The sequence below is a fragment of the Zeugodacus cucurbitae genome, chromosome 4 (genome assembly GCF_028554725.1).
Source record: "Zeugodacus cucurbitae isolate PBARC_wt_2022May chromosome 4, idZeuCucr1.2, whole genome shotgun sequence".
NCBI lineage: Eukaryota > Metazoa > Arthropoda > Insecta > Diptera > Tephritidae > Zeugodacus > Zeugodacus cucurbitae.
The window spans coordinates 60,439,185-60,465,346 of record NC_071669.1 but is presented as its reverse complement, the minus strand read 5'-3'; the positions used below and the strand labels follow the sequence as shown (position 1 = coordinate 60,465,346).

The 26,162-nt window shown below is 33.4% G+C and overlaps 1 protein-coding gene across 7 annotated transcripts in view; it reads right to left on the bottom strand.

Annotated features, from left to right (window-relative positions):
- Positions 1–26,162, bottom strand: part of LOC105220763 (uncharacterized) — a 254,578-nt gene that overhangs the window by 121,750 nt on the left and 106,666 nt on the right. For all 7 annotated transcript variants that reach the window (XM_054228600.1, XM_054228594.1, XM_054228598.1 and 4 more), the window contains exon 3: positions 4,190–5,077. The gene's annotated coding sequence lies outside the window, so the exon portion shown is untranslated. The remainder of the gene's footprint in view (positions 1–4,189; positions 5,078–26,162) is intronic.

Here is a 26,162-nt window from a genome sequence, read left to right as displayed (position 1 = left end):
TGAATGAGGACAAGACGAAATATCTCCTGTCATCAAACAAACAGTCGGCCCATTCGCGTCTTGGCTCCCACGTCACTGTTGACAGTCATAACTTCGAAGTCGTAGATAATTTCGTATACCTGGGAACCAGCATCAACAATACCAACAATATCAGCCTCGAAATACAGAGCAGAATCACTCTTGCCAACAGTTGTTACTTTGGACTGAGTAGGCCATTGAAAAGCAATGTCCTCTCTTAACCAAAATCAAACTCTAAAGGTCGCTTATCACTCCCGTCCTGCTTTATGGCGCAGAAGTTTGGACGATGTCAACATCAGATGAGACGATACTAGGAGTTTTCGAGAGAAGTTTGCGCAAAATTTATGGTCCTCAGAACATTTGCAACGGCGAATACCTCAGACGATGGAACGATGAGCTGTACGAGTTATACGACGACATTGACATAGTTCAGCGAATAAAAAGACAGCGGCTACGCTGGTAGATCAAGTTGTCCGAATGGACGAAAACACTCCAGCTCTGAAAGCTTTCGATACAGTACCCGCCGGAGGAAGCTGAGGAAGGGGAATGCCTTCACTCCGATGGAGGGACCAAGTGGAGAGCGACTTGGTTACACTTGGGATCTCCAACTGGCGCCGAACTGCGAAGGAGAGAGAGAAGTGGCGCACTATCGTCGTTTCGGCTATAACCGGCTAAACGGTTGCAACGCCAATGACATACACGTACATACATGTAGTTTTACTAACGATATTCCAAATGCTGGATCCGTTGCCTTGACAATGCAGAACATGAACACAAGAGATGCTCCATTGTTTCTACTCTGGTACCTTACTCTGACATTTCCTACAGTCCCTTCTATCGAGCGACAGTAGAAATTTTGTTCATTTCTGTTCCACCGTTTTACACATGCATTCTTGCCATGCTCCTGTCTACATCATCGTATATACAGTGAACGGATTTGTCGATCTTGGTCTGGACGTTTCCGGATGACAGTTGTACGCCACTCTTGACAATCGCGCCAAAATCTCGTTGCCCACATGCCTTTGTGGGCAGTGGTTAAGAGCGAAGGTATGCGGGTTACTCTCAAGTTCGTAGACTTAAGTTAAAGGTTTTGGCTTCGCTTCACGTTATGTTCACGATCAACAATCACAGGGTTAATCCGAAACAAACCACATATGTATGTAGATATTCAATATTTTGATCATTCGAGGATGACAGAACTTTATAGATCTATTTAAAAGATGGGATGGATATTAGACCCAAACTGACCATTAAGAAGCGTATTTTTAGAGTAAAAACTGTTAGGAACCGTAATTTATAATTTTCTTGTAATTTATACCAAGCTCTAGATGGACAACTCAAGAGATAAAGTAAATATCTTTTAAGCTTTAGAGATAAGAAAATCATAACAGTCTGCTGACAAATTCAAACCTCAGTTAGAGTTACCTAATATTAGTGCTGAGGTCAAGATCTCTACTGAAAAAAATCTCAAAAGATTCCAATAATTATATACGAAGCAATTGTAAACTGAACGCACCCTTCAAAATACATTAAACTCCTGTTTGTGGCACAGAGTCAATGCACTATAATTTATGTAATTAACAACCTTTAAAGGGCCTAGTGATCATACACAGCTTGTAACAGCACTTGCTAATCAATACAGCTCTCACTTTCACTGAAGCATAAAGCATTAAAAAACAGCAAGAAACCAAACATGATATCCTTGAAAACAACAGCAACAACAACAGCATTGCCATGCCAATTTCACCAGCTTGCTTGCAACTTGCAAATGCCCACTTACTTTTCTTCGCATTTTATTACCCAATTTCTGTTGCCATTTCGAAGTTGCAACGAATTTTATTTGCCACATTCACTTTCGGCGCAACTCTCACTGCTTTTTACAATGGCATTCCACATAAAAATTAAAAAAAATACAATAGAAACAAATGTTGCATGCAACATAAATCGCAGTCATTGAAGGAAATCCCACAAATGATTTGCACAAACCGACAGACCGTGTGTGTGTGATGCGTTGTTTGATTGAGTTAGTCTTTTGTGTTGGCCATGTGATGGACCATCATTGCATACCAAGCGTGAAGGAATTATTGCCGTTGCAAACAAATATTTATTACACATAAATGCAGTTGCATGTTGCAAGTACGCATATTAGTTCGTCAACCGGATGCAGATAGTTGCAGATAGTCAAAAAACGAACACTGATGGAGTGTCATTAACATAAATGCAACAACAACAATTGATATTGCAACAACAACATTAAGGCAGCAACATTAATCTGTGGCGTCATGCAACATTGATTTGTGACAGCCCGATGGCGCCGTCAGATATTGAACTGCAATAGAGTTTGTGTGTTGGAAATGGTAATGACGAAGGACAGATGTGTAACGGAGAGATACTAAATTGGTTAGTGCCCTCACTTGTGTGCTATATACATACGTACATATTATGGTATAAGTGACATTCCACGTTCGTAAAATTTGCAGTCCTCCACCACTAAATGCAACTATGTATGTAGTACATTCCCTGTAGGAAATTGTAGTATATCTGTATTATGGACCAACAACTTTATGTATGGATATTGATACAAAGAGATTTTTGTTGCTAGGAAATCCAAGAACATATTACAGAAGAACTAACTATCTTCTTAGTATATGAAATGAATCATGTGACTTTCCGAGAAATTTCTCTCGAGAGACAGCTTGAGAGTAAATCCTGAAAGCTTTCGCTCGAAAAGTGAGACTACGGAGCTTTTATTAATAACTCAGTTCAGTTTCTCAAAACACCAAATCAAAGGAAACAAGAAAATTTATAGGACATCTAGTACAAAACTTCAAGAAAGTTAAACAGATCAATCATCTTCTATTTCGCAATATCTGAATTTGGTTTAATTGAAAATCCTAGATATTGAGTAACACCGGAAACTGATTAGGAAGTCCCTTTCTGAACTTTCCGCTACAAAACAATGTATAAAACAACTTCTTATCATACGATCGTCTAAGTTTTATATATTGAACTTATCGATCGCATACCATAAATATCATCGAACTAAACAACCAAGCCATTTTTTCGAAAAAAGTCAAAGAAGAATGAAAGATAGCTGCCACTTTTGAGTTGGCGGAGGATTCAAAAGAAATATTCCGAAATTTGTTTTGGAAAATTTTGGACTGCTCATTGGCAACAGGGAATATCATTGTATAACCATAGACGGTAGCAAACAAGTTCGTTTGAAGACGTAAAAGGGCTTCTCTGCGAATTACTTAGACCCGCGACCTTGCAAAGAGAAGAATTGAGTCAAGTTCTCTTAGGAAAATAGTAGACTTAACATTACAATTTGGTTTTACTAACTTAGGAACCGCGAGGTATTCGTCTTAAAAAAGTTGGGTATATTAAGGTCCCAAAAAGGGACATCCTGAAATTCTCGTACAGTTCCACTGCATCTCTGGATTATTGTGTTGCGGAGCCTAAACCTCGCGGCTCCTTCTTCGTCCGCATTCCTTCGAAAGATATGAGAGCTCGACGTAACCGGTGGAGAATAGGCACGGTGACCTGTTTCCCGTATGAATCTAGGTTCAGAGAGAAAGTTGTAGGATGAGTCTTCTGCAAGGAGTTTGGCGTTAAATTCAGCTTTAGGCTGCCAGATCACTACAGCGTTTTTCAAGCGGAGGTAGCTGCCATAAAGTCAGCATCTGATAGATTACTCAGAAATGCCACATCTGTCAGAGAAGTAAGCATTCGCCTGGATAGTAGAGCGATAATCCTGGCCATGTGCTCGCTGACTGTTCGTTCAAGGCTTTTGAAGGAGTACTTAGCCTCTGAAATTCGTGAAACGCTTAAAATGCTTTGTCGTCACTTAAGTGTCTTGGACTCCATTTTGTGGAGTTTGCGGCATCACAAAGGACTGGATTTTGCTGTCCAAGAGGGATCAGCTCCTTTAACCTAACTTAATCTAACCTCAATTAGGCAGTAACTATCTGATAGAAATGAATTTGATTACACTTAGAAACGTATTCTCTATATTCTCTTAAAGAATAAACCCACGTCATTAATATAGCTTTATGCTTCTAGATAGGATTAGTTCAATGAATATATCAGTTACAGCACCTTTTTTTGAAACCAGGTTGCTCCTACAGGGCTGCTTAGTTTATATGAATATCTGTATCGATTGAGGACTCACCTTAAATTAAAAATGTTTGCAAATTGCACAAATACTGTTGTGTTTCGTCTTTTTTCGTCGTTTTACTCCTGAGCTCCGCTACTTCCACCAGTTATTTCGTGCGTCAACGATGACAGTGGAGAAGTGTGAATGTTCCTTGGTTGATTCGTTCGTTTGCTGTTGTTGTTGCAGCAGCTAAATTTAGTTGTTTTTTGCGTGCAGCAACAGTTGTTTGTGCCGTTGATTGGTAAAAGTCTTTTGTTATTGTTATTAGTTGTTTATGGTTGTTGTTATCTTACGTATATGTATATGTTATATACGAGCAAACATGTATCAACTGCATGCGCTGCGAGAGTCTTTATTTATTTTGTGTCTTTTGTTGTTGTTGTGTTGCTGCTTGAATTGAAGGCCACAACTATGTGGTGGCTGGAATGACTTTTTGTATTTGCATTTGCACTTTATATGTTTGGGGGTCTGTGGCTTTCGTTGCGTCGTCCCCTGCTCTTTTTCACTACTTATTGTTGTTGGCTATTCGTTGTTTTTGCTGTTGTTTACTATATTGTCGCTGTTGCTGTTGTTGCCACTTAATTTGTTGCAACATTTTTGTTGCCACTACAATTCAGCGTTCAGTGCTGCTGTTGGCACTTCCTTTTGTTCTTCCGCCTTCTATTCGTCGCTCGCCGTCCAGCTGCAGCTACAGTTATGCGCTCATGCAGCAACCAACAATTGTTCGTTCCGCCGTCGACTCACGGCATAAATGAATGAATTCGGCGCTGCTGTTGGCGGTGGCCGGACTTTTGTTTGTTTACAAAAATTTTGTTTTCGTATGCAAAACGGACAAAAACAAATTCGTATTTTTGCAATCGCTGCTATCGTTTGTGTTCGGTTCAGTTTACAAAATACTCGCCGCTGTAAAGAAAAGGAAAAAAAAAATATTCAAACGCTATTTGTGGCATGCATTCATAGAGTGATGTCTATTATAATGGGAATATATTTTTTTGATTTTTGAATATCAAATAATGTTGGCAACCCTTTTTTTTAAGTGTCAAGCAATGGAATAGTCAATTTGCTTGATTTTAATAGGTTCTCTTTGAGTATGCTTAATTTGGTTTTTCTCGGACAAATTGTATATTTCAAAAGCATCCTTAGGAAGTTGGTTCCATCAACGACAGTTAGGCATAGTTATTAGGTCTACAACTTTGCTTCCGCCATTTTTTTTTTTTTGTAAATTTAAGTTTTTTTTTGTATAAAAACGATTACAAATGTCGATGAGCCTCAGCCGCACTTTTCTTGGAATTAAAAAAGAAAAGCAAAACTTCCCGCAAATGTCAAGAATTCGGCTCAAAAAGTGACATTTTCAGTTGAGAATAAGTTTGGGACGAAAACAGATCTCTACAATATCTACAAATATTTTGTTGGGTTAATGTTGACACACATGTCCAAGATCGATATAAAACGATTTAATCGACAAGTGCTTGACCCTAGAGACATCTATTGCAAAACGGCGGAAAATGTTGTAGATCTAATAATTGGTTAGAAATTGAATAAGAAATATTCAAATTCCAATTTGCAAGGATAAAAAGAAAATCGAGTTGTATGTATGGCATAATGTCTTCGAATGAACTTTCACAGGAATAAAGACTTTCGTTGATATCCCAAATTATTTTTGTTTTATTGAAATATTATTTTTAGCGCTCTTATTGAAAAAGCCTTTATTGAATATCCAATTAGATGAAACTGCAAGTCTACATTCTAAGCAATTTTCCAAACTTTCTCACATTTCTACAAATGAATTCAAACAATGAGTACTAACATATCTACATGCATTTCTGAGCATTGTTTTGAAATTCAATTGATTTTTACATTTAATAGCATTTACAGTTAGCGGTAAGTTTAATAAAGACAGCGCTTCAAGCACACAGAGAGAGAGAGTGAGTTCATCAACGAAAAACTTGGTAATTCATTTTTGGGGGAAGCGAGTATTGGCCAGGAAAGAAAGTGAAAAAATGCTAAATGAAATGCCAATCGATGAGAGTGAAATTCATAAAAAACCAAATTTGAAATAAAATTTTACTGCTGCATTTGAAATTGGTATGCGAACGGTGGCCGGAAGCAATTACACTTTCCTTTTTTTTATTTGACTTGAGCAGGTGAATACGATGAATATTGAAATCCAACAAACATAATTTATTTTGTTTGTTTGTTTTGTTGTAATTCATGCGCCCATTGAAGCTGAGAGGAAACTAATAAATTAAGAAAATCCATATGTATGTATGTAAGCAATTAAAATGACAAACGAGTAGCGCTTGCGGCCATCCGGTGGTAATTTTCAAAGTGGGCAACTGATTCTTCTTCTTTCGAGTGAAATATTATTTTATTTAATTTTTATTTTTCAGCGAAGAAAATTAAATAATCTTGCAGCATAAAAATGCTAATTACATGTGGAAATATGTATGAGTGTAGATATATCTGTAAGATATGACGTTGCATGTTGTACGAGATGACAATCAGACCAGCAATATAACCTTCAAGAAAACGAAATGCAACTGCAAGGCAACAACACTGTGTCTAACAACAAACACAATAGACAGAGCTGCATTATGAGTGTGTGTGTGTGTTTGTGCACGCAAACATATAAATAACAATGAGATTTATTTAATTTTAATCTACAATTTGTGCTCGTTTCTATTACACAATAGTAGCAGTAGCTGATGTGTTGTGTTGTACAGTGTAAAGTGGCTGTAACGATGTTGTTGCACGCACATAACAAGCAAACTGCGGTTGCAACAACACTCTATTTTATACTCAAAATGCTTCTTATTGTTGTTCAAATGCATTGAATCAGGAAAAATATAGTAATGCTTGCGAGTTACAAGTGTGAACAACAGCGCTGACTTCAAGTCTTCTTTTTTGTATACCCTGAACAGGGTATATTAAATTTTTCAGATCGGTTAACTATAGCATATAGCTGTCATACAAACCGAACGATCGGAATCAATGGCTTGTATGGAAAATTTTCGCATTTTACTACATATCTTCACGAAATTTGGTGTGAGTTATTGCTCATAGAAATAATTTAATCTCCGAAAAAATTTTTCAGATCGGTTAACTATAGCATATAGCTGCCATACAAACTGAACGATCGGATCAATGGTTTGTATGGAAAATTTTCGCATTTGACGTGGTATCTTTACGAAATTTGACATGGATTTCTGCTTAAGGTAATATTATAATCTCCGAATAAATTGTTCAGATCGGTTAACTATATAACCTTAATGTTTCTAGCAAACAACCCGGCTAAAAAAGAATTAGTAAAATGTTTTCTTTTTTTTACTTACGTTTTCTTACGTCTTTAGATTTGCTTAAACACATAGTTACTAAAAGAAATGCACCTGTGAAGGGTATATTAGCTTCGGTACAGCCGAAGTTAACGTTTTTTTCTTGTTTCTCTCTGGCAATGATGCGCCGCAGATTTGTTGCACTTGCAAGCAGTTATATACATTCACACATATATACATATATACATACATTCATACATATGTACAATGCAAAATAAATCAGCAACACCAAATAATGCTAAAAAGCTAGCGAATTAGATATACAATGATAGTTGAGCTAAATAGCGTACAACAACAATAAGAAACAATAGCAACATTGCAATATTCATCTATTCATGACAACGAATTTGGCTAAGCCGGTCAAAAGACTCCAATTGCAGCTGGCACACACACACACTCATTCATTCATAAATATATATGTATTTACATGCATATGCATAAAGATACTGCTGATAAAGAAGCAAAACAAAAAAATTATCGCGAAGTTTTAGTGTTTATTATGCAGTCATATTCACTACTTACGCTTACAATGAACAAATTCTCAGTATATAAAATCGCTATCATGTATGTGGTAAGCTTTTGTGATTATAGACACAGCTGCTTTGAAATATATACATCATAATCAACCCGATTTTACATCAAACACATTTAAGTAGAAATCCATTTTAAAGTCAAACGGAAAGCTTGATCGCTGCATTTTAGTGAAATGTAGAAGATGGAGATATATAGTAGCTTTTTGAAAACTTCTTCCAATATCTTTACTATAAATACAAGATTCGGGTTAAGGGGTTGACATTTTCAGATAATAATTTTTTGGAATAATTGAAGTTAATACTTTCAAAAATATCTTGTGAAAGGGTGCTACATTGAATAGATTTGAAGATGATAGATGAAACGTTTTTCTTGAATCTACATTTTTCAAAACTGCTGACATCATAACTCAAATTGAATTGAAAGTGAATGTTCTTGGATATATTTACTATGCAATAACCTAACATTTTTTATTGTTTCACAATTATCAATTTGGTATTTAAAAAAGACAATTTTTTACCCCAAGAAACAAGAACTCAGAACTTACGCCATTTTGCTAATTTTTGATATTTTTCAAAAATCGTAGGTCATTGTATAGAAATAAATACCTTCAACTTTAATAACCTTCTCATTCGGCTGGAATCATGTCAGCAGTTGGCCGACTTCTTTTTGGCACATCCGAAGACAACACATAACTTCGATAGTTTTCAATAATTTTGCAAAAAATATAGCTGAAAGTATACCTTATTATGTCCAAAAAACTTCAAAGCATTCTATCAAATTCTTTATTTAACAAAAAAAAAAATTGTCGAAAATCGCCTAATTTTTCATATGGGCATTTCCGCCAGAAGGTCTACCACAGACAAAATATTAAACATTATTAGAATTACAAAGTTTTTGCATATTTTCATAGGAAAATATCTAAATTTATTGATATTAAATTAATTTTAAATTAATTCATAACCAATTACGAGATATACCAAAGCCAAGTCGAATAGGAGCTACTTTTCTCATTTCGATTTTTCTACTGCATTTGTTTTTTCGTCAAAATTGTTAAAGAAACATATGTATAATTTTTTGCTTTGTGTAAAACCTTTATAAGGGTACAAAGTTCCAAATAAAATGCATAAGAAAGCATGCGATTACAAATAACTGTAAGTGTTTGCTCTCTTATTATCCTATATTTTAATGTCCCGTGCGACATCAAAAAACAACACTTATTCCCACTGCATCGCAAATAAAAGCAGCAAGCTCACCAAATTTTGGGTATAAACAGTAAACTTGTCTACAATTAAAATAAAAAAAACCTTGTTCAAAAATCAGAAGATTTCTGGTTTTGGTAACTACTTAAAATTGGTCCCGTGCGACATCGTAGGTGTGGAATTTAAAAATTGAAATTTATTTTTTGTCTTATAAAATTGACTTAAGTATGTAAATAGATACATTTACATTAATTATTTACATATGAGCAAAAACCGCACTTTAAATTTCACTGAAATAGCTATTCAAATAGATTTTGGCGAAAATTATAGGCTTCCAAATCAAAATAAGAGTGCTCGTTTTAACAAGGTTGTAAGGGAAAATCGTTAGCTTTTAAAAGTGACAAGTTAACGCATGAAATATTAGTTTCTTGATAAATCTCTTAACTAAAATTAAGAAATCCTTTAGTTGCTTTTCTAAAATATTTATTTTTTTTAAGGTAACTGCTCTCAGTTTAAAAACAAATTTATATTATCAAGCCTGGTTGATTTTATAAAATAATTAAAATACTCTTCATTGGAATAGAATTTTTTTTGCAAGGAGCCGTCGATGGAGTGGGAGCAGTTATCAAAAGGAAAGTCTGGCAGATAACGAAATCCAAAAAATTGTATACCCGAAGACAGCATTTTCTGAAAAAAAAATGTATTTCACATTCATAATACTATTTTCATTTCATACTATAGAATTTTTGTTGTGTTTCTCGTTGGATATTAGTTAAAATAAATAAATAAATACATTTACTACTTTTTGAAGCCATTTTATTGGACTTGTTGTTAAATAATTCCGTATTATAAAACAAAATCAACATAAATATTATGATGGAAAAAAATGTCCCGTGCGACATGTCCCTTGCGAATGTGGTTAATAATTAATTAAAAAAAACTATAAATTAGTTTTGGATGAAATTCATACCATCTTTAAAGGCCATCAATGCGCAACATTTTACAATCAAAAACACTTGAATATTGCCTCACAATTTGCTGAAATCGCCGTTTGAATCGTTGTTCCCAAAAACGACTTCCATTTTTTGTCCCGTGCGAATGCCTTGGTTTTTTGCAATTATCTTGAAAATGAAAACCGTTCCAAAATCTTAACACTAAATGTAGTGCTAATGAAGGGCTATTAAAAAATCCTACTGTCAAAATTAAAAAACATTTTTGTTCATACTTTTTTTTAGTTGAAAGGTGTACGATTGTCCCGTTCGACATGGCGGAAATGCCCATATGATATATATATAGCCCTTGAAAACAAAACTTATGTGCACAATTGCGTAAATTGTCTTCAGATCTTTCAATTTCAAAAATATGCCTTAATCACAACAAATACTGAGCAATTATCGACTACCGGTGCTATTGTAAGTTTCGAACAATCGTTGAACCAGCGACTTTGAATGCTTTTCAATCATTTTATTAATTTGTCAATCGTTAGAAATTTTTGAATTTTGTCGATTCACTTACAGAATAGCAAATTAAAATATAATCAACTCAATCGACGGAGTCTATTCTACTGTAAGTCGACACTCGAAATATGGGGGATTATAATTAATAATCCAGGCTCTTTTAAGCCTATTGCCGTATTTGGAATGCGAGCAACAAGTTAAAGTTATCTAACTGGTGTGACTTGCATGTCGAAGGACTTACTGGGCGCTATAGCCAAAATATTTCCTAGTTTTAGTTCCCTCACAAAAATATATATCGTCTAAGTATTAAATGGTTTCAGTACATCGTGAACCATGACTTTATTAGATAAAAATTTTGGTGACCGAATCATATCAAGAAATTGGCCTAATATCTGGATACCTAGATAAAGCAATTTGACTCTGTTAGACGTCCTTTTAGGGGGATTTGTCAAGCTTATAGTTTAAATCCGTAACGACTAACCATTCAGAAACCAACATTCAGCGCGTTGACGGCGATACAGAGCCGTCTATGTTGGAAAATGTGGTGCTAGTCGGATTCACCGAATTCATTGAATGCGGTATATGAAATTACAGTTCTATAACTCAACTTTTTATAATAAACATCAAAGTGGAAGGAACTGTGCCAGGGCTATTAAAGCAACCTATTCCATATATGACAATATCTTCAAGTATTTCTAGTGTTACAAAAAATCAATAAATCACATAAATTTTGAGAGAAAACTAATTGAATAAAATTTTAATGCACTGACAAAATAATTAGTATATAAAAAAATTAAATAGGTCCTAAACGTAAACCTCAATATGTAATATCAATGAAAATTGCAACAAGAAGTTTGTGAAACGTGTCAAGGCTACAAAGCAATGTATATGCAATCCAATTTTTTTATTATTTTCTGTTGTGCTTGACCCAACGCGATAATGCAACATTGTGTATATCTTAAAAAGCAAACAACTCGTAAAGGTGAGGTGAATTAAATGGAAAATTGCATTGTGACACATTGGATACGATTATAAAGAAGCATAAACGATCATTTGCTAAACTCGCTAAGCTGATTAGATTACACTCTCACAATAGATAAATAAAGAACTAAACGGTAAGCTGAGAATGAGGACATTCAACGTCGACTTTAAACAAACAATGGCTGACTATATGATTGTATGTATGAATTGTAGAAAGAATCTTGTTATATGACACAAAGCGGTGGTAACATGTCTATAGCTAACAAACACACAGGTGTATACATGTATGTCCGAGTGCCCATAAGCGTGTATTTATGCCAGCAACGGCCTTGTCATGTAATAAATGCGAACGCGTACCGGATGCTACGGACTCGCCGCCTGACAGCTGACGGCGTAAGCGTGTGGCATGTGGCATTTTAATGGCCAAGCACAATACATAAAGTGGCATATTGACCATCGCATCGGTTATTTGTTGTAATACGTATTGCTTTTTTATTATTATCACTTGTAGCTTGATACAAGCATAAATAATATGGGAGATAGACGGAAAAACCGTTAATGGCATATGCAGCAAGTTGACCGCTTTCATTTATGGTTAAATGCGTAGTTCGCTTATTGATTTTGTCATTTGCCATTGTTATTAAACGGACTCATACTCGCTCAAGGAAGTGGGTAAACAGATTGTTATGCCATTGGAAGTCCTTGAAAATAGTAAGGAGAGCAGAAAACGAAGGTTGCCTCTTTATGTAATTTATGAAGAAGCTAAACAGCAATTAAAAGGATATTAAATTAGGAAGCAATATATATTTATATAGTTAAAAATGAAAAATAATTGAAAAAATATATTTAAAAAAGGAAGTTCATATTTCAAAAACAAAAAAAAAATATAAAAGAAATTAAAGAATACATAAATTGCTTTAAAATAAATTGATGGAAAATAAAATAAATAAATAGAAAAAAAAACATTTAAATAGAAATTTCAAAAATTACAAATTTTAGAAATCGGATAATAGAAAAAATAAATAATTTGATACAAAAATAAAATAATTTATATAAGTAGTAGAAATAATAAAAAATACAAAATTTAAGAAATGGTAATTGATGAAAAATATAATAAAATAAAATAAAATAAATAGAAAAATAAAAAAAAATATTTATTAAGAATTAAAAAGAAAAATATTTATTAAAAAATTAAAAAAAAAAAATATTTATTAAAAATTAAAAAAAAATATTAATTATAATTTAATAAATAAAAATTTAAGAAATCGTATAATAAAAAATAAAACAAATTATTTAACACAAAAATAAATAAATACAAAAAATTTTGAAATAAGAAATTTATAAAAAATAATTTTAAGCACAAAAAATATAAAGTAAATTAATTGAAACAAAATATATATGTATAAATGGTAAAAATAAAAAAAATTAAGCATAAAATAAAGCAAAATTTAAGAAATTGAATAATAAATATAAAAAGAAATTAATAAATAACAAAAAAAAAAAATATTTTAAGCAAAAGAAAAACAAAGTTAAAGAAATTAGATAATAAAAAATATAATATACATATATAGTATGTATAAATAAATAAAAAATTAAATAAATAAATACAAATAAGTAAAAATAACAAAAAAAACTTTACTATAAAATTAAAAAAAAAATTTAAGACATCAGACTAAAAAAAAAAAAATAAATAAATGGATGCAAAATAAAATGAATAAATAAAAATAAGTGAAAATAATAACAAAATAAATATTTTGAGCATAATAAAACACAAAATTTAAGAATCGCATAATTAGTAAAAAATATAACAGGCACAAAAATAAATAAATCTACAACTTTGATTCCGCCATTTTTTTTTTGTGAATTGAAGTTTATTTTTGTATAGAAACGGTTACAAATGTCGATGTGCATCAGCCGCACTTTTCTTGGAATAAAAAAAGAAAAGTAAAATTTCCCGCAAATGTCGAGAATTCGGCTCAAAAAGTGACATTTTCAGTTGAGAATAAGTTTGGGATGCAAACAGATCTCTACAAAATTTTGTTGGGTTAATGTTGACACAAATGTTCAGGATCGATATAAAAGGATTTAATCGACCAGTGCTTGACCCCAGAGACATCTATTGGAAAACGGCGGAAGGAAAGTTGTAGACCTAATAATTTGATTCAAAATAAAATAAATAAATAAAAGTAATAAAAATTTTTTTTGAGCATAATAAAATACAAAAATTAAGAAATCGGATAATAAAAAAAATAACAGGTAAAAGAAAATAAATAAATTCCTATTTTGTAAAAACATAACTCATAACTCGATAGAGAGTAAATGCAATTAAAAAAAAATGTAAAGAAAAAATATAAATTATTATAAATTATGGGTATGGCACCACCCACTATGGGTCAAAAACCATATCTCCGAAACTACTCGACCAATTTTAATTAAATTCGGTTCATCAAATCGCCGAAATCGGACCATAAGTTTTTAAGGCCCCATATATCGAATATGAGGTCCTCAGTGCTTCTAAGGATTTTTTTTACCGAAAATATAGATAAGTCTCTCAGATATTTTGAAGAAATTCAGAGGGAATATTTTTCCTCTAATAATATGTCTCCGTGCCAAAAATGGGGGAAATCGGGTCATAACTTCACCTATCTCCCATATACCTAATATTAGGGTTTCCAACTTTCAATGGACTTTATACCATCTATATGACGAATATGTGGGACAAAATATAATAGACATTTTGTAATATTAAATAAATAAATTGCGAGAGTATAAAATGTTCGGTTATACCCGAGCTTAGGCCTTCCTTATTTGATTTATTATATTTTATTTTATTTATTTCATTTTATTTGATTTTAATATTTTGCTTTCATTACATTAAATTATACTTCTTAGTTTCATGATATATATTATATGCATGTATATATTGAAATTTTATTAAAAATCAACACATTATGCGGGCTGTCTACAATTGACTTTTACATATATTTTTCTAGCAATTAAGCTTGTACGAGTATGTGGTATGTATAAATGTACCCACATGCCATATGTAGCATGTATCGAGGTGTTAACTGTTAATCTTAACCTACATTCACGCTCGTTTTAAGCGATTATAGAAATAGCAACAATGAGTTAAATAATAATAATAACAACAACAAAAACAACAACAATAGCAGCGACAAGCAAAAGTCATTAATTATAGTCGCAACCGACAAGACAAGCAGCTGAAATGGCAAAGACATGCAAGCGAGCGACGAGTGGCACCAACGGCATGCCAGCCCGGGCATGCAGCGCACGAAAATGTAAACAACACAAATTTTATAATTAAAGCAGCAATTAATTAATGTGCAATAGCGCCAAACCGAAACCCAAAGCATGCAAGCGCAAACACACATAATTGTATATATTTATTATAATATGGAGCAAATTTGCAAACAAAAAAATAAAATAAAAAATAAAGGAAAAATATTACAAAAATAATTAAAAAATATTTTATAAAAAATTAAAATAATATTTTATAAAAAATTAAAAAAAAAATATTTTATAAAAATTAAAAATAAATATTTTATAAAAAATTAAAAAAAAAAATATTTTATAAAAGATTAAAAAAAAATTATTTTATAAAAATTAAAATAATATTTTATAAAAAAATAAAAAAAAAAATATTTTATAGAAAATTAAAAAAAAAAATGTTTTATAAAAAATTAAAAAAAAAAAAATATTTTATAAAAATTCAAATAATATTTTATAAAGAATTAAAAAAAAATATTTTATAGAAAATTAAAAAAAAATATTTTATAGAAAATTAAAAAAAACTATTTTATAAAAAATTAAAAAAAATATTTCATAAAAAATAAAAAATAAAATTTGTAAAAAATGAAATGAAACCGCAAAATTGCCAGTGGCATTAAATACGAAGAACTTTTGACACGCCAACACAAAAGTATTTATGCAATTAACCACAAACGGGATTAAGAGATTTGCTAAATTTAGCGGAGAAATTATGTAAGTGGGAGGTTTAAGGGGATATGACTAAATGTGGCCGAAATTTTTCGAATATTTCGGAATATATAATTCCTGGTATTTTGATAAAATATTTTTCTTTTCATTTAATAAGCAATATGCTACAAACCAGTAATCGCGCCTTAAAGTATGCTAAATAATTTATTTCTCTTGTCTATAACATATGTTTAAAGTACTTTAAAGCCATTAGTAGAGCAATTAATAACATCATACATTTGCATTGACAGCCACTTAGCAGAATTGCATTTACACAGACTATAAAACATATACATATACATCTGTTAGTGTCTATGAAAGAGTGTATGCAGCTTTTTCGCACTTCAGCGCCTGCTATCGCGTGCATTACAAGTGTACATGTGTACTTACATAGCGCTCACTAATTGTTTGCAAAGCAATACGAATGCATAATTGTAACGTTTATACGCGTAATTTAATCATTTTATTATTTCACTTATTAATGCGCATATTCATTTGGGATATCGACACGATTTTGCCTTTTGTTGTTGTAAATCCGGTAACAGTTACTAATTGAGTGTGTTCTGGTAGCAACTGACCAACAAAACGGCTACTAACTGGACTAACAACAACAAATAGTTAGCAGACAATTAAGTTATTGTAATTGAATAATAAGCTATGAGTACATTAAGTGCTCAAATGCCCACATGCGAATGTAAATTGGACGCCTTGTAAGAACACATTTAATATTTTACTGCATTTTATTATTGTTGTTTTGTTTTTAATTTATTCTCTTGTTTGAATTGTATTTTTATTGCACTTTATATGTAGCGCTATAATTTTGTTTATTTTGTGTTGAGCTTCGAAGTGTGAGGTTATGTTGTGAATTATGGTTAATATAATATGAATCGGGACCAAAATATTACTAGCCAGTTGTTTATGGCAGCACGAATCGAACGATATTAGGCGATCAAAACAAGAATGAGAAATTCATGACCGAAACGTCAAATTTTGTATCAAAAACTCTATAGTGAGCTAATTCCGGTTATGATCTGAAAATCTAATCCATCGCAAACGAAGAGATCTAACTTCATAAAAACTCAGTCGAACATTAAATAGCTTTTTGAAGCTACATATTTCGTAGACCTCCCGTTAGATTACGAATGGTATAAATCGTTCCAACACCAGCGAGTTCTACGTAAACCGAACGAACTCGGATTTAAGTATATCCGACCAAGAATTTTGAGTTCAAGAACATTTTTCAACTATTTGAGGAATATTTTCTACCGCTACCACAATAATACAAGCAACAGCAACAACAATAAACTGGTGAAAATCAAATATACTACTATAATAAATATAGCAAATATATCAAGTGGTTATACTACTTTAATGAAGTATCTAAAGGGGTTTTCAAAATGGACCGCAAACGAAGCCATATTTTTCCCAGTCTTTTGACATTTCTTACTCTCCATTTCATCATGGATATGATCCAACAACGAGTCGAAATTATTAAAATTTACTACCGAAATTCGGAGTCAGTAGCCTCAACTTTAAGCGCATTAATTGAGGAAGACCCAAATCAGTCTCTCGCAGGTCGTTCTCACACTTTGGGTATCTTTGTGACGTCGTTGTGGCGAATTTTGTGAAAAGATTTTGGCCTACATCCTTTTAAGATCAAATTGACGCAAGAACTGAAGCGGCTTGACCACCAGAATCGTCGTATGTTTGTGAATTGAGCTGAGAAACAAATTGAAAATAATCCGAATTTTCATTGAAAAATCATCTTCAGCGATTAGGCTCATTTCTGGCTAAATAGCTCTGTCAATAAGCAAAATATGCGTTATTAGTCAGGCCGCATCACGAAAAAATTACGGTTTGGTGCGATTTATGGGCCGGCGGCGTCATTGGGCCGTACTTCTTCCGTGATGATCAAGACCGGCACGTTACTGTGAATGGGAATCGCTACCGCTCAATGATAAGCGAATATTTTTGGCTCCACCTCGGTCGTGCGACTTGACGACGTTAGATTACTTGTGGGACTACGTCAAGTCTATGGCCTTTGCCAACAAGCCAGCGACGAATGATGAACTTCGTACAAATAAAGAACGTGAAATTGCAGCAATATCGGCTGATTTATGCTTGAAAACCGACGAAAATTGGGTTCAGCGTCTGGACTTCTTTACTTTCATAGGAATAAAGAATTTCATTGATATCCCAAACCATTCTTGTTTTATTTTACTTTTGTAGCGCTCTTATTGAAAACCCTTCAAATACTCGTACTCTCTCGCGTGCGTAGTTCTGTGGACAAGAACAGATCTCAGGCAGAGAAGTGACGCATCGAAAACGACTTATTTTATACTCAATTTCTTCCAATTTTACTTTACTCTGTGTTCTTTCTAATTTATATTTTTTTTAGTCTCATTTTCATTATCACTTAAACTTGAATACCTTTTTAAAATTATAATTTTATTTTCAATTAATATTTATTATTAATTTCAAAAATAAAATCAATAAACAATTTCTCGCAGACTGCAAACTTTCCCACACCACTCTACATATGCACACAGCTAATCTCTGTCCAGTGTATTTTGTAAACATATAAGTAAAGGCGAGTTTGTTTGTTTAGTCATTCTTTATTTATGATTTTCTCGCTCGGTTGGTTGGTTGGCTACTGGCTTGCTGACTTGACCAAGTCAAACGGCGCTTTGCTTTATTTATTTATTTATTCAATGAGCTGCTCTTCGGTGAGCCCACCGTTGCGCTTGGTTGGCATGTGTTTGATATGATTTTTAATTTACTCATACCTTTCATTATTTCATTGAATTAACTTTCTATATAATTTCGTATTTGAAATGATAAGGTTAAGGTTGGCTGGGTTTCACTGTGCCTGCGTTGAAATATGTTTCCAGCTATCAGTTAATTAACTGTAATCCAAGGGAGCTAGCGTTAATTAAGTTTCCATATAATTTTCTAAGAGGTGTGAACTATTAAATAGTGTGGTTAATAGGCGTGAAAATGGCGGAAATTAAATAGAAACACAATGATGAGGCTATTTTGCAGTGATTTATGGATAATTAAATGTTGTATGCATATTTATGTAACTTACTGTTGGTTGTACAATTTTTTTGAAATCTATACTATGTATATAATATACAGAGAAGCCTCTCATAACGGACACCTCTCTGTGGCGGATAATAATGTCTCGACAGTGAGTGTCCATCCAAGAGAGGCTTCACAGTAATAGTAATTTGAATATTATTCAACATATTTACTTCTCGAAATGGAAAGCAGAAATAAGAAAAATAAAAACAGAACGAATTAAAACCAGTTCTAAAACAAAGACACCCACTGCTTCTTAGTTAAGCTACATAAATATGAAGAGATACTATACTAAATATAACTAATGAATGATTGCGCAAAACAAGAACTTATGCTAAAGTTCATCATGACAGGGTTCGTTAGAACTAACCGCAAGCAAAAATAATCTAAAAATATTTCAACAAAAAAGGTGAAAAAACGCATTAAGTCGAAAGCGTAGAACTATGTTAGCGTACTAAGCTCATTAAAATATAAATAAATGTATAAAAATATGGACATATATAAAACAGAAATAGCATTAGATCTAATTTCATTTGGTTTGTTTTTTCCACAATATGAACAACCTCCTCCGATATTCGTGGGAAATTTCAGCAAGTTGTGACAAATCGTGCGAATATGAATGTCATTCAGAAATTATTTGGTAAATATATATATACCGGTGGTAACGCTACTCTTCAATCATCTCATCTCAAAATGGCAACAAAGAATTAGTTTCCAGTATTTCACCTTGAGATATGGTTTTTGACCCATAAGTGGGCGACGCCACGCCCATTTTCCATTTTGTAAAAAAAATCTCAGTGCAGCTTCCTTCTGCCATTTCTTATGTAAAATTTGGTGTTTCTGACGTTTCTCGTTAGTGAGTTAACGCACTTTTAGTCATTTTCAACCTAACCTTTGTATGGGAGGTGGGCGTGGTTGTTATCCGATTTCTTTCATTTTCGGACTGTATAAGGAAACGACTAAAAGAAATGACTGCAGAAAGTTTGGTTTATATAGCTTTATTGGTTTGCAAAATATATACAAAAAACCTATTTGGGGGCGGGGTCACGCCCACAATTTGAAAAAATTACATTCAAATGTGCCCCTCCCTAATGTGATCCTATGTTCCAAATTTTATTTTCATAACTTTATTTATGGCTTAGTTATAGCTCTTTATGTGTTTTTGGTTATCGCAATTTTGTGGGCGTGGCAGTGGTCCGATTCCGCCCATCTTCGAACTTAACCTTCTTATGGTGCCAAGGAACACGTGTTCCAAGTCTCATTAAGATATCTCAATTTTTACTCAAGTTACAGCTTGCACGGACGGACAGACGGACGGACGGACAGACATCCGGATTTGAACTTTACTCGTCTCCCTGATCACTTTGGTATATATAACCCTATATCTAACTCGTTTAGTTTTAGGACTTACAAACAACCGTTATGTGGACAAAACTATAATACTCTCTTAGCAACTTTGTTGCGAGATTATAAAAAGGAAATTTCGAAGCTAGTTGATTTCAGAATTCGCACTTAAACTAACAGACATCTTAAAATGTAGTTCTGAAAATGGATAATTTCCAGAAAAATTCACCCATCTTTAGGAACAGCTTTATAAGTAGAATAATCTGTAATTGATTGATAGAAAAAATTAAGATAAAGAAAGCCACCTAGATCCGACTCACTTAAACTGCAAAGTATAAGACATCATGGAACCATCATTTTTTACGATCTCTTGTTCTAAGTTCAACTCTACAGCTATTTATTTCGAAACATAACCACAGATCATAATTATGAGCTCAGAAAAATCACACTCAACTTCAAAATGTATGAACAAACCAAATCAGTAGCAACAGATATTAGATCATAACAACTGCGATGAATAACTTACAAAAAAAAAATGACAACAACAAATTTAAGATCACTAAATAAGCATGTGCGGCGTTCAACACAAACACCCACAAAGAGTCCACAAATATGGAGAGGAGCGTAAAAAACTAGTTCACGCAACGAATTACAAATAAAAGCAAAGCTGTTGAAAAGCTAATAAAAGCGTTAAGATAAAACCAAAACACGTTCTGAATAGATATGAAGCACGCAAATGAAAAATTAGCTAGGTAGTACAGCGTGGTCACCAGCGACTAATGAGCGCGGTGTGTAGCAGTTTACAATAAAATATATACGAAGATATAATATATTTATTCAAAATCCCAGCAAACCAAAAGTTGATGGAAGCTATAAGAGGAGCAAAGATGTGAGATCAGGCATGACAATCAGTTTTGGAAAGTTCAAAACAACAATTTCAAACGAAACAAATTCTAGGTTAAGTAGACGAAAGCTAACTATAATAGTTCCCATCTCAGTCAGGTCTACGTAACCGGGATAGACTCGGATTTTTATTTAACCAAAAACTCTACTTGAAGTATCCTTGAAATTTATTGAGGAAATATTTTCTGCCACTACAACAACAAGAACAACATAACTAATGTCAATTTTCTGTTTACATTCAATGGAACCGAGAATTATCGATGTAATCTGGATTCAATGGATGTATAAATTGGATTTGATAAGAAACGCAGACTCTTATCAGAATACTTTCATCAACGTTTCACCTAAGATGGTACTAAATAACATGAAAACTGAATCTGACTATTAGCGCCGACTGTTTCTTTCCGACACATTACTGGTTGAGGAAAGGTAAAAAATTATATGGCAGATATTCTCGACCGCTTTGACTAAACAGTCACAAATTGGAGACTCTCGAATTAGGTAGTGATATAACCTTTACTGATAGTAATGTAATTTCGGAGCCGAAATGAGGCAGGTTTCGGAAGGCCAATTCGATCCAATTGACTAGAAAATGATGACAGAAGTAATGAATTCAGTAGTAAACTAACCTAGATTCCAAGGATCTAAAACTGTACGGGTAGATTAAAACGAAATGCTGCCTGGAATAATCGTGAACCAGTTGAACTCGACACTGATAAGCGACTCAGTCTATAAGTTCTATAATGTGATTCAAAGATCATTTAAATATTAAAGGTCGAGTCAAAGGTAGATGCTTTAGTCAACCTGAGCTAGTATTTTAACCATTGGCTTACTGGGTTCACCGGGTAACTAGTTCTATTTGATTAAATTTTCAGACGAAAGTTCAAGCACCTCAGCGCTTTGTGTTTTAGACTGGCGGCAAAGAACAAAAATGCGCAAGCTATGTATACACTTTGAGTAAAGATATTTATAGTTTTCAAAAACGAACTTTATATTATAAAATGGACTTTTCCACAACCACTATTTGCGCGCATTAAACAACTAACGCAAACAAAATACAAAAAATGAAAGAAATAAAAAAGCAGAAAATTAAAATTGAATGATAAAACTAAATGCACACACTTTAGAGCATTTGTTTATTATTTGTTTACAAAACGAGCAGAGCAGAGCCGAGCTACTTGAGTGTCAAACACCTTTTGCGGCAAAAAGGAGCTGCCGGCGAGAGCAAGTTCAACAAGTGCATATGCACTCAAAAGCATTTTCTGTGTGTTTTTGTAGATACAAAGCGCACTACTTTGTATAGACTTAAGTTTTTTTTTTGACTCACTCAATGCATTGCGTCGTCTAAGCAATTAGATGCAAGCACACATACATACAGACATACATCAAGCGACGGAACCCTCAAGAGCTCCGCCAGTGCAACGTCGTCAATAGAATTGGCTAGCAAGCAAGATCTATACTAAAGGGTGCTAAAGGGGCAGCGGTGGTTATGCGGTAAGTGGCGGCACGACTGACTGCAGGTAATGCACGATTCGCCGGCCCCACACTTATCCATTAATATATATAATACATGTGTGCCTGCGCTTAGGCCACTTATGACTCAAGAGTTTATGAATTAGTTGGCTAAACAAAATGCAGACACTCGAGACCGAAATGGGATGCACTGACTAATTGAAAAGTACAGAATGATGCTAGTGTGGTTGCTGTTGTTGTTGTGTGTAGGGCGGCTGCGCTGGGTGAGTGTTGCGCGTTAAAATACCACATTTTTTGTCGCTTTTTCGTTTCTTCTATTTTTGTTGGACTGGCATTGACATCGAAAAATTATTGAGTCTACGCGAAAATGTGGTGGCTCATCAAAGTGTTGTTGGTCACGCAGAAACATACAAATGTATACATACATATATATATTTGGCTATGGATGCAAATACTTCGCGTAGTTATTTATTGCTGGCATTAGCGTTTTGCCATAATTGTTATGCTATTTTTCGCAAATTGTAGAGAAATATGAAAATTTCATACAAAAATGGCATTTTTTGTTTCTGTCTATACGCGTATATAATGCCATGTGAACGCCGTAAGCGCTATAGTTAATATAATCACCACTCAGCGTCATCATCATTTCGCTTGTAGGCAATTTGTTGCAAGCAACATGTCCAGTTCAACAAGATGTTGCGAACGCATTGCATATTTTACAACAACGCATACATATGCATATTTGATAAATATGATGTTGTCATATACAAAAACAAGAGTACTAGGGTGACACACTATCATTGAAATTTTGAGATTTTTGCGAAAAAAGGACGAATGACCAATATTGAGTGAACATGGTGAATGGTTACAATACCCATTCTGATAAGCTAGAGTCCGTCCAAAAACAATTTTTTTTTTTTGCTTTAGGTCACTTACATACTAGTCGTATACTAGTCGTTAAAACTTATAAATCTACCTAGGGAAATGCAAGGCATAATATTTCTAGTAAACCTTCTGAATAGTTCAGTTTGTAGCTCTTTCCTTTTGTCTGATATCAAGTTTAATGTCCCATTTCGTTCATATAGGCAGTTTAGACCCCTACTTTTAAAATCTTCGAGAACAAATTTTGAATTAAACGAACCAATTCAGCACATTTGACCTGTCTGAATCGATCTTTAGCATCAAAAAACCTATTTTGTCTTCGCTTAACAAGTAGCATTAAAAATGTTTAACCTTTTGTTTTTGTAAATTTTAAATCTTAGCTGTTGAAATTTTTCCTTCTGTAGCTGAGCAGTTTGAGATCTCGACGCTTAAAAAACTCTTGCCTTCCATGACTCGGCAAATTCCGCTCGTTTGCGGATTGCGCACCACGCGTCGGTTGGGAGGGAGGAGGGTAATCGTTTGGATTTATAATAATAATAATTGTAGTATTAAGGTCATCTCGCTTAAAGACCGCTAAAACGGTATTTCAAATGCAAAAAAAAAAACTAAATATTCTCATCCAAAACAATTTTAAATGTTTAAGACGATGAAGAAGATGTTCCACTAAGAGAATACAATGTTATTTGTATTCATAACCTAACATAACCTTCAAAAATTACTTGCATAAATTTCAGTTTTTGAACAATTCCTGATCTGGCCCCAGTAAGTTTTTCCTGTTCTCAAATAATCAATATAATTCTCCCTGGTCTGAAATTTAAGGACTTTAGAAAAGTAATAGCCGAGACGACGCTCAATTTTAAAGCCATTCTAGTCCTCAAAATTATTTGGTGAATATCTTTTTCGCTACAACAATAACAAGAAATACATTGAGTCTAGTTTCAGGACTATAAAGCAACAAAGGTGTGACAAAAGCATGTTATAGTAGTACCATAACTTTCAGAAACTCAGATCAAACTATTTTGAGATTGGAATAAAAATTTTATGAGACGGATTATGAAGTTTTCGAAAATAAAGCAGGTCTTTGAAATGAAGTCAACGACTAAAAATCTTTGAAAACAAGTAAGAAGGGGCTAAGTTCAGGTGTAACCGAAAATTTTATACTCTCGCAATTTATTTATTTTATGTTATTAATATAAAACACAATTTGTCCCACATACGGTTGCTATATATATTTCTGGCCTAGGCAACACTAAGTGTTGTCAGGTGCAATCTGACATTTCATTTTGTAGCATAACATCACTCAGAACGTTTTGTCATTTAATCGTGAGTTGTTTTATTTACAGGGAATTAAAAAATTCATCTCGGCCAAAAAATGGAATTAACTCTTGAACATTTTCGTGCGATCATTTTTCACAACTTTCGACGTGGATTATCGCGACAAGAGTGCACCATCCTATTGCACTGCGAAAAACTGGAACAACGAATTCAATCGTGGCCGACGCTCGCTCAAAGACGAATTCCGTGAAGGTCGTCCAAAAACAGCCGTTGTGCCAGAAAACATCGATGCCGTACGTGAACTGATAATGCAAGACCGTCATGTAACATACCCTCAGATAGAGGCATGCCAATGCATTTCTCCCACCAGCATACATTCGATATTGCATGAACACCTGGCCGTAAAAAAGGTTTGTTCTCGTTGGATTCCGCACAATTTGACAATCGCTCAAAAAAAGGCTCAAAAAAAGTGCTTCGAAAATTGGTTTGAGCGCATGCAAAAGTGTATAAATCTTAATATTTTGAAAAACAATAAAACCATTCTCGTTGATAAATATTCATATTTTCATTATTAGGCCAGAAATATATAAAGCAGCCTTCGTATAGAGGTATTTATTCTCTCTGTAAAATATTTTAAAGTGGTGGATCGATATAGAGGTTAGCATTTCAAAATCATTATTCGGGTCATCGAAGTGAAACTACTCAATATCTTTGAAATGAAGCCAACAATATTAAGAAAATACTCGGCGGAAAGAAACTTCAAAATTCGAAGAGGTAATCGCCGAGACTAAAACCATATTTTAATATAAAATTCTTGTATATATTAAAAACTTACCACCAGCAAGATATATCTAAAGTGATGTCATAATAGTTTGAAAGCTTACCTGGAAGAAAAAAGAAATAAAAAAATTAATATAGACAATTTATATAATGTGAAGAACATTTTCAAAAACGAATTAAACGACTATTTTAATAAATATAATAAATCTAAAATCTATGTTAAAGGCGTTATGGAAGACTTCGTTCGAACGAGTGATCTTAAGTACACGTATACTTTCATTATAAAATATTAAATACTAAAGGTTAATAAATGAAAGTTAACAAATCCGTAATTTAAAGTTCAACATTTCGAACCACCCTAATGCATTGATGCAGCGAAATATGCAACATACAACAAACAGGCTCTGTCTAAATACAAATACAAATATACCGAGACCGAGCAAACTCGTAGCGCGTATACACTAAATATTGACTATTGTCGACCATACAAAGTGGCTGCCACAAGCGTGGAAATGTTGACTTAGTCAGTGTTGTGCCACAAATAACAACAGCAAAAACAAACTCGACAACAACAACACATTGGCCGACGCACACAGAGTGCAGTCAAGCGCATCGAAAAACAAGTAAAAAAATAAAGTAAAAGAGCCAGAGGAACGCATAGCCGCATTGCCGGTGATGAGATTCATTGAAAGCCAAACGCATAAAACCAGCCAGCACCACAGTGACTATTCGACCGGTAACTTTTAAAGAC